This window comes from Condylostylus longicornis, unplaced genomic scaffold (assembly GCF_029603195.1).
Source record: "Condylostylus longicornis isolate FDR11 unplaced genomic scaffold, ASM2960319v2 ptg000013l, whole genome shotgun sequence".
Taxonomy (NCBI): domain Eukaryota; kingdom Metazoa; phylum Arthropoda; class Insecta; order Diptera; family Dolichopodidae; genus Condylostylus; species Condylostylus longicornis.
Genome location: NW_026577982.1, coordinates 16,464,789 through 16,479,733, shown reverse-complemented (window position 1 = coordinate 16,479,733; position 14,945 = coordinate 16,464,789). Strand labels below are relative to the sequence as shown.

General features: G+C 24.4%; 1 protein-coding gene across 5 annotated transcripts in view; it reads left to right on the top strand.

Moving 5' to 3' along the window:
• The window catches only part of LOC129605627 (protein scalloped), a 102,889-nt gene that overhangs the window by 3,036 nt on the left and 84,908 nt on the right, over nucleotides 1-14,945 (top strand). The window lies entirely within an intron of this gene.

Genomic DNA, 14,945 nt, shown 5'->3' with positions numbered 1-14,945 from the left:
TGTGTATATTTATAAATCCAACTCACCTGAATTAACTTTTCTTTTTTTTCTTTGTAATTAAGTAATTTAGTTATACCATTTTATTTAATGAATTACTTAAATGATGTAAACTGTAAAAATAAAATATGTTTAGAGTGAAAAGAAAAATGATTGATAAAAAAATTAATTTTTGTAAAGACTGATAAAAGACACCAGTTACACAATAATAGTTGAATAAATTATTGGATACAATGCACTTATAACTGAAAAGTATGGTCCAAAAAAGAAATTATTTTAAGATCACATTTATACGATTGTTGTGCTGTTGGCAATAATTGTGTTTAGTTTATTAAATTTATGAGGTGATCAGTGTGTATGTTTATTTTTATTTTATAGTAAATTTACTAACACACTGCAAATGCAATCATTTAGTACCTTTTATACATAATTAGTGCTGAGAAAAGAAAATTGCTTTAAAATCAAACATAGTTATACAATTAGTAATGAACATTTTATTAAGTGCCTACGTCCATATTTATTTTTGTATACCATTTTATGTAAGTGTGTAAGCATTGATGGCTTAAGAAAAAAGAAAATTATTTGGAGTAGAAGCAACATTTAATTCTTTTATTCAATTAATTTTAGTTAATTTAAAGACTTACCAATAACTTTCAACCCTTTCTGATATTATTTTACGTTATCATAAGCAGTCTTTTTTAAAATACTGCATATACATATGTACATATATACATAAGTAAAATCACACACATTCATATTTACGCATTGTAATAAACAGGAATCATAGAAAGTGACCTAACCCAATTCAATTCACTTTCTAGGTTATTATGTTTAAAAGAGCATGAATAAAGTTCGTTTTCCTGAGTCCTTAAAGCTTTGAACTTAAGTTATTTTAATATGTTTACCTCAAGTTAAGTGAACCTTAAACCATAAATGACTCGCATATTTTAATTTTTGTTTTTTTTTTTTTTATAGCAACGCAATACCTATTCTGGTTAACTGTCACTGCTTATCTCATTTTTTCAAAAAAAATTTTAACGTTCTTTCACATAATAGTTCCAACAACGTTCCAATTGGAAACTAATTTTTAATAAAATTTTATTTATTTTTTCATATTTATATTTTTTGTTTGTATACCTAACTCGTTATAATCCTCCATACGCACATAAATACGTATTGACATATAACAAACGCATATATATGTATGTATATACATATATGTGTATGTAAAAAGGTAAAGTAACGAAAATCATAAAATCTTGTTTGTCAAACTAAACTGAAGTACTTTTACACGGTTATCTACTCATTTCATTTATGAAACTTGAATTTCTTCTTAACATTTTACTTTGGAATTGTTATTTTGATTGTGTTACTTTCTTAAAACCTATAATAAGAGACTGGCCAGACCTTTTGCTTATTATTATTTACCTGCTTTTTATTTTCCTTTTCTTATTGTAAGATCTTTTTTTACCTGGCAAAATCAAACAAGAAAGAAACACGTAAATGAATAATAAATTGAAGAAACAAAAACAAAACACCTGTGTGACTCATACCTGGTTTAGTAAGAAAATACAAAAAAAAAAAAATAAAAAAGTTAAAAAATCAAAAATTTTATAGGTTTTTAAAATAAATACAACTGAAAAATTGGGAGTTGGGATCTTTGAAGGCGAGCAATGCCAGCGTTAAAATATAAAATCTCTTCGAAAATTATCAGTTTCTTGAAATATATATTCAAAATAAACACACATGCACATATTTTATGTATACATAAATACATAAACATTTTAAATTATTCATTTACCTGAATACGAACAAAATACAAACAATTCAGGTGTGTTTTTAATTTTGCTTTCAATACCTGTTTCTCTTAGTTTCTTTTTTAGTTTTTCAAGATAATTTTTTTTTATTAAAATAATAATTGTTAATTCTATTGTAAATATTTTGTTCGTAAGTGTGTAGAATCTTAGATTTTTATTTGAAGAAATAATAGAGAGAATGAAAATAAACATAACAAGTATTTTAAGAGGCACCAACAAAGAAATAATCTAATCTGTCATCAATTTTAGTGTTACCAGATGTATTTAATGCTATATGATATGAGAATTATAGAGCAAGAAAATAATGTTTATTATTTTATAAAATGATGTGTGAATTTTTTTAACTAGTTCTTGAACATGCACTGCTTTTAATTTTCATAAAATTGTTCTGGTAATAATGTCTCAGAAGAATTTTTTTTATTTTATAATAAATAACTTCATTCTAAGCAGTCCCATTTATATATAATATGTGTATCCTATACGAATTGACTGATTGACATTTCGTTGTGAAAAGCCTCTTGTTCTATTTTTACATTTACTGTACTTAGTCGTTTTTTAATTTTCTCAGTTTATATACTTGAGTTTAAATCTCTATTTCCTCTATAATTATCTGTCTTTTATATAATTAATCATAAGAAACCAAGTCTCTTTTCAGATTAACCAATTAATTAATTTAATATACAATCTATTAATCGAACCAAATCATAGATAAAGTTACATCAGAGGAGATACATAAATAGATATCCAAGATTCCATGTGTATGTGTGTAATTAATCCAAGTATATGTGGAATGGTCAAAATTTTTTTTTGAATTTAAGAATATTAAAATCGATTGATTTAAAGAATTGTACAGCCCACCACCATCTTTGCTTTGCGTAATACCAAATAAAGGTAGCTGAAAAGAAATCACCTCCAAATTAATAACGAATTATTAAACACAATCAATAGTTAGAAAAAAAAAACAAAAGAAAAAAATCATAAAAAAGATAATAATTTCGTCTCGCATAACAAGAATCGCATTTTGCGACGGCACTCACTGGCATTTTCGTTGTGGTATGAGTAAAATTCTACTATTATTCTCTTTTTTTTTTTTATAATTATTTATTAGTATTATTATTACTTTTGAATTTATTATTAATTGATTATGTTTGTTTTTACCTTTATTTTCTTACATAAAGGTAATTATTTTCGTTCTTTTTGTTTGTCTTTAACTGAATTTTCTTTGTTTTGTTTCTTTGAATTTCAGTTGTAGTTTAATTGTTTGTTTATTACATACATGTGTATATAGCCAGTCATAAAATTATATACGTATATATGTGTGTTTGTACGTGTTATTTAATTATTACTTACATAAATTATACTTTTAGAATTTAAAAAAAATATGTTAAGAATTTTGATTACCATTCGTTTATTTAATTATTTGCTATTTAATTATTACGAAATTTCTAAAAACAAAAACTCAAATAATAATTTAAGTACATAATAATTTTTTGTTTTAAAATTAATTAAACATTCAACTCAAGACCTTAAAAATTAGATTTTCTATAGTTTTTGAATTTAAAATTATTTATGTGCGTTTGAAAATCTAAAATAAATACCACAAATAAAAATACTTTAAGAGTAGTTAGAACTCAGAGTTCTAAGCATATAAAATGAAAATGGTACATTATGTATTTGCATACTCATAGTTATTTGTATGTCGACGAAAATGCTTTTTAATTTAGAACTTGTCAAACAAAAAAAAATTTGTATTTAAACAGCATAGTTAATATTTGTGTCATTCATTTGGGCTACTTGTGAGTGTAGGTGATTGAACAAAAAGTGAATTTAGCAATTATACAATCTTTTAATTTCGAATTAAAAAAACCATTTCTTAAATAAATAAAAATATGAGCTAAGTACTTACTTTACACTCAAATTAGTGATTCTATCATGTAATTTTGAATTAACAAAGTGCATAGATAGGATTATGTTCTAAAAAATCACTATAAACTAAAAGTCGAGATAAATCACTGTTTATTTACTTATTAAATTTTTTAAAAATTATGATTCAAGCACCACTAATAAGTAAATGTGTTTAGTTGTATGTGTATTTTTTCAAACTCATATTGCTTACTGATTAAACAGTGCTGATATTATTATAATTTATTATTATTAGTTTTTTTTTTTTGTAAGTTAGAAGAAAAGCGGCTTTCTTGTGAGCGGCTATAAAATGAGAATTTAAATACAAATTTTTTTTTTTCAATATTTAATCAAAAAAGTTCATCTTTCATTCATGATTTTCTAACCTCAATAAACATCGATAAAGAATTTTTTTAATTAAATAAAATTAGCGCTGACTTTTTACTCAAAACTAATTGTCGCTTCATATTTTATTTTAACGTTGTCGATATTGGTTGGGAGATTTGTGACTGCGTAAGTTTTCATTTATATTTGTTCGGAATTAAAGTGGAAAATATTTGGAGAAGCTATGGAGTTGTGAATATCTTGAAAATTATTGAAATTAATTTTCAAATGGCAAACCTTGGTACTTTTTATTTAAATTACAACTCTTATTATTTTATAAAAATCCCTTTTATTTTTAAATTTTAATTTTTTTTTGTTAATTTGAAATATTTAATTGCTTTCAATTTAATATGTGTATGTACAAAAAAAACGCAATATTTCAGACTGTAGACTATTAATTGCAGTCACTTGTATATTCGCGCAATTATTTATTATTTAAAGAAAAAATTCTAATATAATTCCTACACTTTACTCTAAGGTCGTATAAAAATTTAAAAATATTCAATAAAAACTCGTTCGTATGTGTGTAACTTATGCAATGTATACAAATAAAATCAACAATACTTAACTATACATAAAGTACTTAAATACGTAAGTAAGTATGTATGAACGTCAAAAGAATCATCGTCATCTCTAATCATTTTATTTCACTATTATAGCCGCGAGCTTTACATTAACAAAAAAAAAACATTTATTTTAGATGAGTCATTTCGTTTCGCGGAATTTTTTAGCTTAACAACACTAAAGTGATGATCATCGGCGCGAGTCGTTTAATTTTGCTGTTTATTTTTTTTTTTCTATTTTCAATTGTTTTGATTTATTTTGTATTTTGTTTTTTTTTTTAATTTTCGTACTTTTAATCGCTGTAATCAGCGAACGATTGAGTTTGTAATATTTTTATGTGACGTATAATTTTTTAAGATTATTTTGGTTGGGTCTAAAATAATAATTGTAAAATGTGATAATTGACCAGCTACTAGGCTGTTTGCATAAGTAGAAGAAGTAGAAAAATAGAGCGTAAAATATTGATTGGAAATGAAATTTAATTTTTCAATCTTATTTTTGTTGATACTTGCATTAGCAGTTTTAAATTTTCATGTGGAACATAATTTGAATAAATCGAAACGGGCATTAAAAATTTTGTACTTATTTTTCTGATTTTCATATAGCACTGTAAAAGACCTCAACATCAAGTATGTATTGTGTTTTGATTTTAATGATTAATGGCAAATAGTGCCATAACAGAAGAATACGAAAATTTTTAGTTTTATTCAATCAATAACCTTATAAAAATAAAGCACGAGAGTTTTTGCTTTAATTTTCTTGATAAGATCGAATATTTTTCCTAAATTTCCATTGAAAATCATAAAAACCAAAAAAAAAATCTTTTTAACAAATTTTATTTCTCGCATTTCTAAAATGATTTGAAAAAGGAAAAATGATTTTCATGGCTAAATTGTGTTTTTCCTTTTAATTTCGGAGGAAATTTTTATTTTCTCCTTGATTTTTTATTAATTCTTAGAGTAAGAAATGTTCGATAAAATTTCATTTTTATGGCTTGAAATTGTTATGCGGTTTTGATTGCTTTTATGGCTAAACGAACTTGTATACTTACATAACATCCTCATAGATCTATCTAAGTATGTGTGTATAGAAATAGTTTTATGTGCATTCATGAAATTTTTAATTAAATACTTTACTGGGTAGCAAAAATTTTTGGAACAGAGAGGATTTGGAAATTGAAAAGCAATAAAATTTTTAAGTTAAATTTTGTACAAAGCAGTAAAAATTACATTAAAACGTGTTTGTACGGTTATTCGTAATAAGTATGTCACTTATTTACTTAATAAATTTAGTGTTGTCGTTATTTCCATATGTTGCTTGATTTTGCAGTTTCAGTGACGGTACAATTAAGTTGGTTTCTCACTCTTTCTTTTGTTTTCGCAGTATGTAACTACCTATACTAACAGGCGCCTAGGCATGAGAATAATTTTATATTGAGAATTTTTGTATATTTCTGTTTAATTTGTTGTTTGATCTTTTTTACTCCTATTACAGGTTTAATTATAATTTTTGTTCATCCTGTTATTTATTTCTGTGGCAATAATCCAATTTTTAACACTATCTATAGTGAACAATAAATAAATTTATAATGTCAGTGTCCGATATTTATTGATCTAATACTGCAAAACAATAAAATATTATTATTTTTTTACTCTACAATTTTTTTTTAAAAATTACGATATTAAATCCAAAACACTGTCCAGTTGGAACAAAATTGTATTTTTTTTTTTCTTTTATAATAACATACTGTCAATCTCTTTATGAATTTCTTTTTGCCCCCATTTAAATTTTAATATCAAAGACAATAGAATTTTCTTTATAAATAAAAAAAATATCGAATACTTACAGCGCAGCGCGCACATCTGGAAGAAAGTTGGTTGCTATAAAGTTAAAATGTACAGTTAGCACACAATAAAAGAAAAGTTAAAAAAAAATGGGTTATAAAATTTTTGAATTTTTGAATTTTATAACTTTTCATTCAAAATCACATAAAATGAAAAAATTTATAGGGTTGAATAGCTTTATAACAAAAATGAAATAAAAAGAAAATTAAAAGGAAAATAATTTTATGACAAAAAATAAAAGAAAAGGAAGGGAAAACTTAATAAAAATTTAAAAAGAAAAACAAAAATGGAATTAAACAAAAATTAAGGTTATAAAAGGAAAGGAATTTTATTTCGTCTGTTCTAGGATAACTGAAGGTTTAAGTTTGGCGGCACAATTGACTAAAATTTCATTACAGTTATAAAAAGCATTGATTACTTATAGCAATTTCAATTTTTTTCATACTTTATGAAGAACTTAAATCATTTTTTGGCCAAAATTCAAAATAAAGTGATTTAAAACAAATTCTTTGAATCACAACATTAATTGATGACGAGCTTCTGTTTGGCAACATTTCTCAATTTATGTGTTTAAACAAACTTGCACAGCTCAAACTAATTTAAATTTTCATTCAATTGCAAGTAAGTACTTAAATTGATCTAATTTAAAAAGTACCGACGGAGACAGTGAAATTGGCAAATATAATTACTAAACAGAACAGGAAAATTCCTAATGTTATACTTAGTGTTCTTACTTATGGTCCTCTAGTGACATTATTAATGTGTCCCATCTTATTATTTATGTTGAATTTCTAAGCATTTTACTCAAACTGGGGCTTTTTATAATTTTTCCTTTGCAAAGCGCGTTACGAAATTTATTGAGTTTCTTCATACATTTGTAGTTTTTCTATCGCAGTTGTTCTATAAATGAGTAAAAAACTATAAAATTTTATACAAAACTATGAATAGTCACTATAAATATGGATATGTATGTACAAAAAGATATATACATTCATACATACATACTTACATAAATAAAATACTTAATTAAATTTTTTAATTCAATTTCCTTTTTCTTTTATCAGTTTTCCTCAACTTTTTTTATTCATTCAAATTATGTTGTGGACGTTATGACATTTTTTTCTAAGAATTTTTATTTTTTAATTTATTTAATAATTTTTGTGTGTGTGTGTGCATAATATATAAGTAAATATATTGGTATTATACTTTATATTGCAAGCTGAACTGTTTTAAATAAATTTAAAAACTTAGCGCATTTGACCTTAGTACTTTAGTGCACTTGTTATGATTTCGAAGATCTTTGAATGTTTTCAATGGTTAAGGTTAAAAGATATGCAAAAACAAAAAAAAATTTATAGGAAAATTGGTTGATATTATGATAGAAGGTCAAAATACCGTTGAGAAAATAGAATTTAAAATGTTTTTAAAGTAATTAGACCAATTAATTAAGTAATTTTTTTCTAATTAGTAACCTAATTCCTTTTCAAAGGTACTTAATAAAATATTGACATTGAAAACTAGTTAACCATAAGTACAATTTTTTAAATTTTTCAGCATAATTTTTGTGTGTCAGATTTTTAGTTACAATTAATTGCTGACCTCAAAATTGTTTCAAGTAACAATTAATTTTTATTTGTTTAATCATTTGCTATTTACTTCATCATAATAATTTGGATAATGATAAAAAATTTGAAAGCTATTTTCAAATATTTTTAAGTAAGTATTTTCGTGAATAAAATAAGAATTTCACAACTTTCCGGATTTGGGCTGTGTGCTCTGTAGTCGCATTAGAAGTTTCTCTCGTTTAAATGTTTTGTTTCTGTTTCTAAAATTTAAATCAAAATGAAAAAATTTAATTTTAACTTTTATCTCATTTTACCAATTAAGGAAATCCACTATCAATTTTGAAAATTCTGTTTTCATGAGTTTCGAATGCTCGAACTGGACCAAGATTCGCATTACTTTATTGTCGTTTTTAAAATACTGCAACTGTGTTAATATAAATAATTTTTCTCTTTCATTTTACCACAGAATCTTCCACCTCCTTATCCAACTCCTGAGTTGGAAATTTCCTATTAAGAAACCCGGGAGCATTCCCAACGTGGTTCCTAACCATTCTTATTATTTTTCTACAATGCTTCTACTCATAATCGCCCAAAAGTTTGTTGGTCTGATGTAGCCCGAGACTTAAGAACCTTTTTTATATTTTATTGCGATCATTAAAATAATTATATTTTTGTTTTCTTTTCCATTCTTATTACTCAAAAGGATCAAAAACTTCTAAATATCACAAAAATTTTAAATTTTATGATAATATCAAATAAATCAAATTTTTGAACACAATTTCAGTGGAATACTACATACAAGATGGAATTGTTTTTCTATAGAAATGAATTTCTTTGAACGGATATATACAAAAAAAAAAATTTTGAATTTTCAATGATTTTTCAAATATAATTAAAATTAATTTTCTCCCTATTAAATTAAAGAACGCTAATCCGCAATATTTGATTATAGAAACTCTGCATTTTTTTATAAAAATTGATTTATTGTACAAAGATGCTGCCATTCTTTATTATAGAATAATTAGTTAAAATTTTGATGCAATATGATCAATAATTTGCTTTTCTTTTTCAAATAAAGAAGAAAATCCACTTTTTTATTTTAATGGAAATTTCTTCATGCAACTGCAGAACAGATGGATGACGTAATCAAAGGAACGAACGAGTAATCAAAGGAATTTTTCTGCCTTTAACTCGTTCCTTTGATTACGTCATCCATCTGTTCTGCAGTTGCATGAAGAAATTTCCATTAAGATAAATTAGTAGTGTAATAAGCACATTCTTATTAATTCCGCAACTATGATGTTGTATTAGTAAAATTCATAAGAAAATCCACCTTTATTATATTTTAATGCAATGATAGCAGATTTAAATTTATATAACAATTGTTTTTATAAAAAGATTAAATAATTTATTAATTTTATGCCCATTCCACAATTATGGTAATAAGACTTTGCGAAAGCAACAGTCCTATGCATAAATTGAATCACAAAACCAAATATATAATGCAGTTTCCTAAATAATTGATATGTCACACGTCTTCTAAATATTATGAAAATAAAACTACAAGTACCAAGTAACAATGTTGTGTCGTTTGCGAGAATGTCAATTTTTGTATTTATGTCTGTCTTTTGTATTCCTTTAATTAAATCTGTAAACTATGCTGTTATTCTCGTTGTTTTCAATATTTATTAAATTTAATTTATTTGATTCTCTTGAACTTTTATTAATTACACAATAATAAAACTAAATTATGGAGCTATTATTTGATATAGTTATAAAAACAGAAAAGAATGATAGATGAATTTAATATGTGTTTGATATTGTACTTATTAAAAATGAATAAATGAAAAAAATATGTAAAAAAAAATTTTTAATATAAAATGTGTATGCGTGTACTAGTATTTAATTGATGGGATACTTGAAACTGAAGCTCTCGATATAAAACAACAAAATGTTTCAAAATAAGATTCGAAAGAAGATACAAAACTAAATGAAAATTTTTTATAGTGAGCCAAGCTAACATTGGGGTATTTATGCAAATGAAGGCGCTGAACTACCTTTGTCAACTATTATTTTATAATATATTCAGCATTAGTGTAGTCCGGAGTGACTGTTATAGTTGCTTGAGCTTACGGACTTTTAGATGGAACAAATATGGGTCAAAAATTGACAAAGACATAAGTACGTCTAAAATTTCATATTTTGCTTTTATTCTAATATTACGAATTAATTAACAAATTTTATATGCTATTGAATGAGCTGTTGTTTTTCAATTCTTTTTCATTTATTTTATTTTTTCAATTTTACTCAGCTATTTTTAGAACTCATCTTTGGAACATTTTATTTAACGAAAAACATTTACAATGTAATTACAATACGACAAGAAAATATAAAATGGAAATTTATGCTTGAAATGTAAAAAGCAAGCGTCGAGTGTACGTACAATAAGATTTCGATCAAAATTTCTAACGTTTTAATGAAATGAGATCTACTCAGTTATTCGATGAATTTGTTACTATTTTTATTATTTTTTCTGCTTGATTTCTTTATTTTATTTTTTATTTCGCTCGAGAACGCTTTAAGTGTTGATTTATTTATTTAACAACTTGGATTGAAAAATGATTATGTTTAGTTTAAACTTTTGACATTTTAAATTGCTATTGATTAATTGAGTCAAAAAGAAAGAAAAAATTTACATTTATTAGATACATACATATACGTTATGTATGTATGGTAGTATAGAATGTGGCTATGAGAGTGTGGCATTATGAAAATGTAGCAAATATTATGTAGAAAATAACACATCAGAGAACAAAGACACAAAACTTACATAATATGAATACACATATATACATATATAAATAAATTTAGAAGTTGGAAAATTTGTACCTATACCTATGCAGATGTGCAACTGATTTACTCTAACAAGTGAATAACAGATGTCAATGTTTAAAGTTACAACAAGTCACAAGTTGCTTCTTTAGACCGGGGAAGCTACGTCGTCAGCCTTTGCTTTTGTCTTTGAATATTGCCTTTTGAATTCATTTTGAAAATACTTATAATACTCATTTAACGTTCTACTTTCATATATTTTATATTGTGCTTTCCTATCACATAAAAATTTGAATACTTACTTTTTTGACATTTAAATGACTTTTGAAGACAACCATTTTTTTCATGTAATGCATTCAAAATGCATTTAAATAAAAATGGCAATTAATAAAAACAAATAGCATTAAGTAATGAGAATATTAGAATAAGAGCGATGTATTAATCCTGTTATAGGGGGTACATTCTAGGACATAATTATCAATTTGAATAGAAAACAATAAATTGTTTTCAATTTACAACCACTGGCATATAAACTCAACTGTATTCATATTAATTAAATTTATGATAGACGATAGCAGGTCTTTTATTAAAAAATCAAAATAATGAACGTCTAACATAGCAAAAACAACGATCATCCAAACAAATGAATTGGCAATTTCCTTCTTTTTCTTCTTATTTTTTTTCTATACAATGAACATTAAAAATAAATGAGGTGTTTCTATTTTGAAATATTGTTAATATTTTAATTTTATTTTTTTTTTTATTTTTCATGTGTATTTTCAAATGTATTTCAACATTAATATTTTATTTCTAAGAAAATTTCTTGAATATTTTTCTATTTACGAATAATTATAGCGTCCGCTCTAAATCAGACGCTGTGGTGACTAGAACGTTTTTCTTTATCAGTTTTTTTTTGCACTCAAAATTTCTTAGAAACTATAGAAATGAATATGAGAAAAAAAAATGTATTTTTGCAGACCTACAACACTTGTTCATTTATAAATTTAGCGAAGTAATCTTCAATTTTTCCTTTTATTTTTTAATTTTTTGAAATTCTTAATTTAAAATCTTTTAAATTTTATTATATTTCTTGTGACATCGTTTATTAAATTGGCCATTCGCCAACAATTGAGTTTTTTCTGGGAGGAACATAAATAAATTTGTAATTTTTGTTTCTTTTTGTTGTTGAATTTTTCCTAATGTCACAATTTATTAAAAAAAATATTGAAAATAAGCAAAAATTTAAAAAAACTAAGAAAAACAAAATTTTAAAATCTGAATGAAGTAAAAGGCATTTTGTGGTTAATAAAGGCGATTGTTTATCACTGAAAATTCCTCTGGAATCTACGAAAGTAATTATAGAACCTATTCTGAACTTATCTTAAGCGGTGTTTTCTCTTATGCGAAATTTCGAAAAAGACAACAATTATATGTGTATGTCTAGTAACAAATGATTGGTATGATTTTAAATGTTATCATCGTTAACTTTATATTGTCATCAATGTAATTTTAAATTGACTATCTTGTCAAACATTTTGTTAATACTCATCGTTCCTTGTTCACATTTTTTGTCGTATTTATTTGTCGTTCTTGCTGCACAATTCAAAATGATTAAAACAGGTACACACTAATGTGTATGTATAAATATGAAGTGTATTTTTCTTCAATTTTTGTTTAATTTATTAAACAATTATTTGATTAATCACGGTTTTCAATTAAGTACAAATGAAATTATTGTATTTCATACCTTATACATGTGTAGTACATAATATCTAAGTACATTACACTTGTTCGTGTTCTACAATATTACGAGCTCAAACACTTTAACATGACTTAAATATCAAATTTGTTGCTTAAGTTTTATGCAAATTTTAATTGTTTTATTTTAATTATAATGGAAAACATTTATTGGAATTGTACCTACTTGTTTGCTAAAAATTATGAGCAAAATACATCAGTTTTTCTTTTAAAAAATTAAATCTCATTAAATAGTTATCATTTTGTGTGTAATTATAAACATATTTTTCAGTTAAATAACATTAATTAACCATTTAAAAACATTATCGTTACATTATTTTAAGTATAATGTTCATAACATAGTTCTTAGTTATAATGTTCAGTCTTCTTAATTAACAACTTGTTTAAGAGAGAATAAAATTTGTCAAAATGTATAGGACGGATACACATTGAACATTTCTACATCTATAATCATATTACTACCTAATGTCTAATTATTATACGCGGACATATTGAAAACACATTCAGTATTTTGATATTTCCCGAAGTTAATAAAAAACTCATGTTTATTAAATTTGCTTGATAACTAGCTGTTGTCCTACATGTTTTAATATTATGTTTAACATTATAATTATTAAAATTATTTTGCAATTTTTTAAATTAACTTGTTATCAAAAATGTTGTACAATATTTTATAAGATTCTATCATATTTTACTTCTATTCACTTCATACTAACATTTTGATTAAAAGCACAAAACTTTTAATTAAACATTAAATTTTTGTTGACTTGTTGATAGGTAAATAACACTTAAAAGTTGTTTACGTTATAATGTACGCAGTGCACAGTGTTAAAACAAATTTCTGTTTGATTTTTATTAATTAAAACAAATAATGGTAAACCACTATTACTGTCATCATACAAACTACTATTATTACCATAAACATTTTTATTAAACTGAAGAATTTCAAATTGTCGTCTGATTCTTGTTTTTGTGTACCTACCTTGTACATACTTCAAATTTTGTTATTGTTTTGTATGTACATAACATGTACTTTTTTTATGAGTGATCATTTTATGTTGTTGTTTTTTTTTTATTGTTTTTAAATAATTTTTGATATGTAAATGTTTGTACGTGGTTGTTGTATTATTATCTAATTAACAAGTCAATTTTTCTATTTTTTAATACCACTTTTCATATTAGCTACGATAGTACCATGCAAGTAAATTATAAATTATAGGTGGAGTAAATAGAAATTAATACAAAACAAAAATAAAAAGAAATTAAGAGAGAACAACAAAAATAAAATAGGAAAAAAACGTTCTTTTGCTAACAATAAAATAATTTTTTTCAACTCACATTGGTGTTTGGTAAATTTTTCTTTAGCTCTCTCCGGGTATAAACTCATATTATTCATTGTTCACTTTCCAATTGTTCATTTACACCAAACACATCTTATGCATGCCTCAGCTCTTTCGTTTCCTCCTCTTGAACTGACAGAATTTTGCCTTTTTTCTTTTCTTGATTTTAAAGCCAGGTTGATTGTCACAACACAACATTTCTTTGTCTTAAAAAACAAAATTCATGTTCTTATTTTTTCATTTGGTTCTCATTTTATTGTTTTTATTTTATTTCTTATTATTTAAACACGTAAATTAAAAAGAAAATTAGAAAAATCGAAAAAATATGTATGTATGTATGTAATATACATACATATGTATGTAAAACCATTTCACAAGTGTAAAATAATTGAAAGAACAGAACAAACAGCAATTTAACGGGGCAACATACAAAATAATTTTTTAGAAAATATCAACAAAAACAATAAAAATAAACACATAACAGCAATAAAAAATAAAACCCTATCGTCAAAAAAGATAATTACACGATTTGTATGAATGTCTTATTATAACAGTTTTTTCGCTCTTATGATTTTGTTTTTCTTTTCTTTTTTTGTTTTGTTTATTTTTTTGGCATTGTTATTATTTTGTTCTTTCATTTGTTGATTGTTTTGTCTGACAGAAGTGTAAAATGATATTTACAACATAAGCAACATAACAAATAATAATAATAAAAAAAATGGGGAAAAGAAAAAAAAAAATTTTAAGTTTGTTTTTTTTTTCTTCTTCTTTTTAGAACTTGCACGATTTTTCTTCGCCCCTTAAGGTGCTAAGCTAACCTTCTTTGAATGCAGTTAACCAGAAAACAGTAGTTTTGTTATGCATACAAAGTAAATATGTATTATGTATCACAGTTTATGGCTAAAATTTTATATTACAAGCGTTAATGTGAATGTAATTACA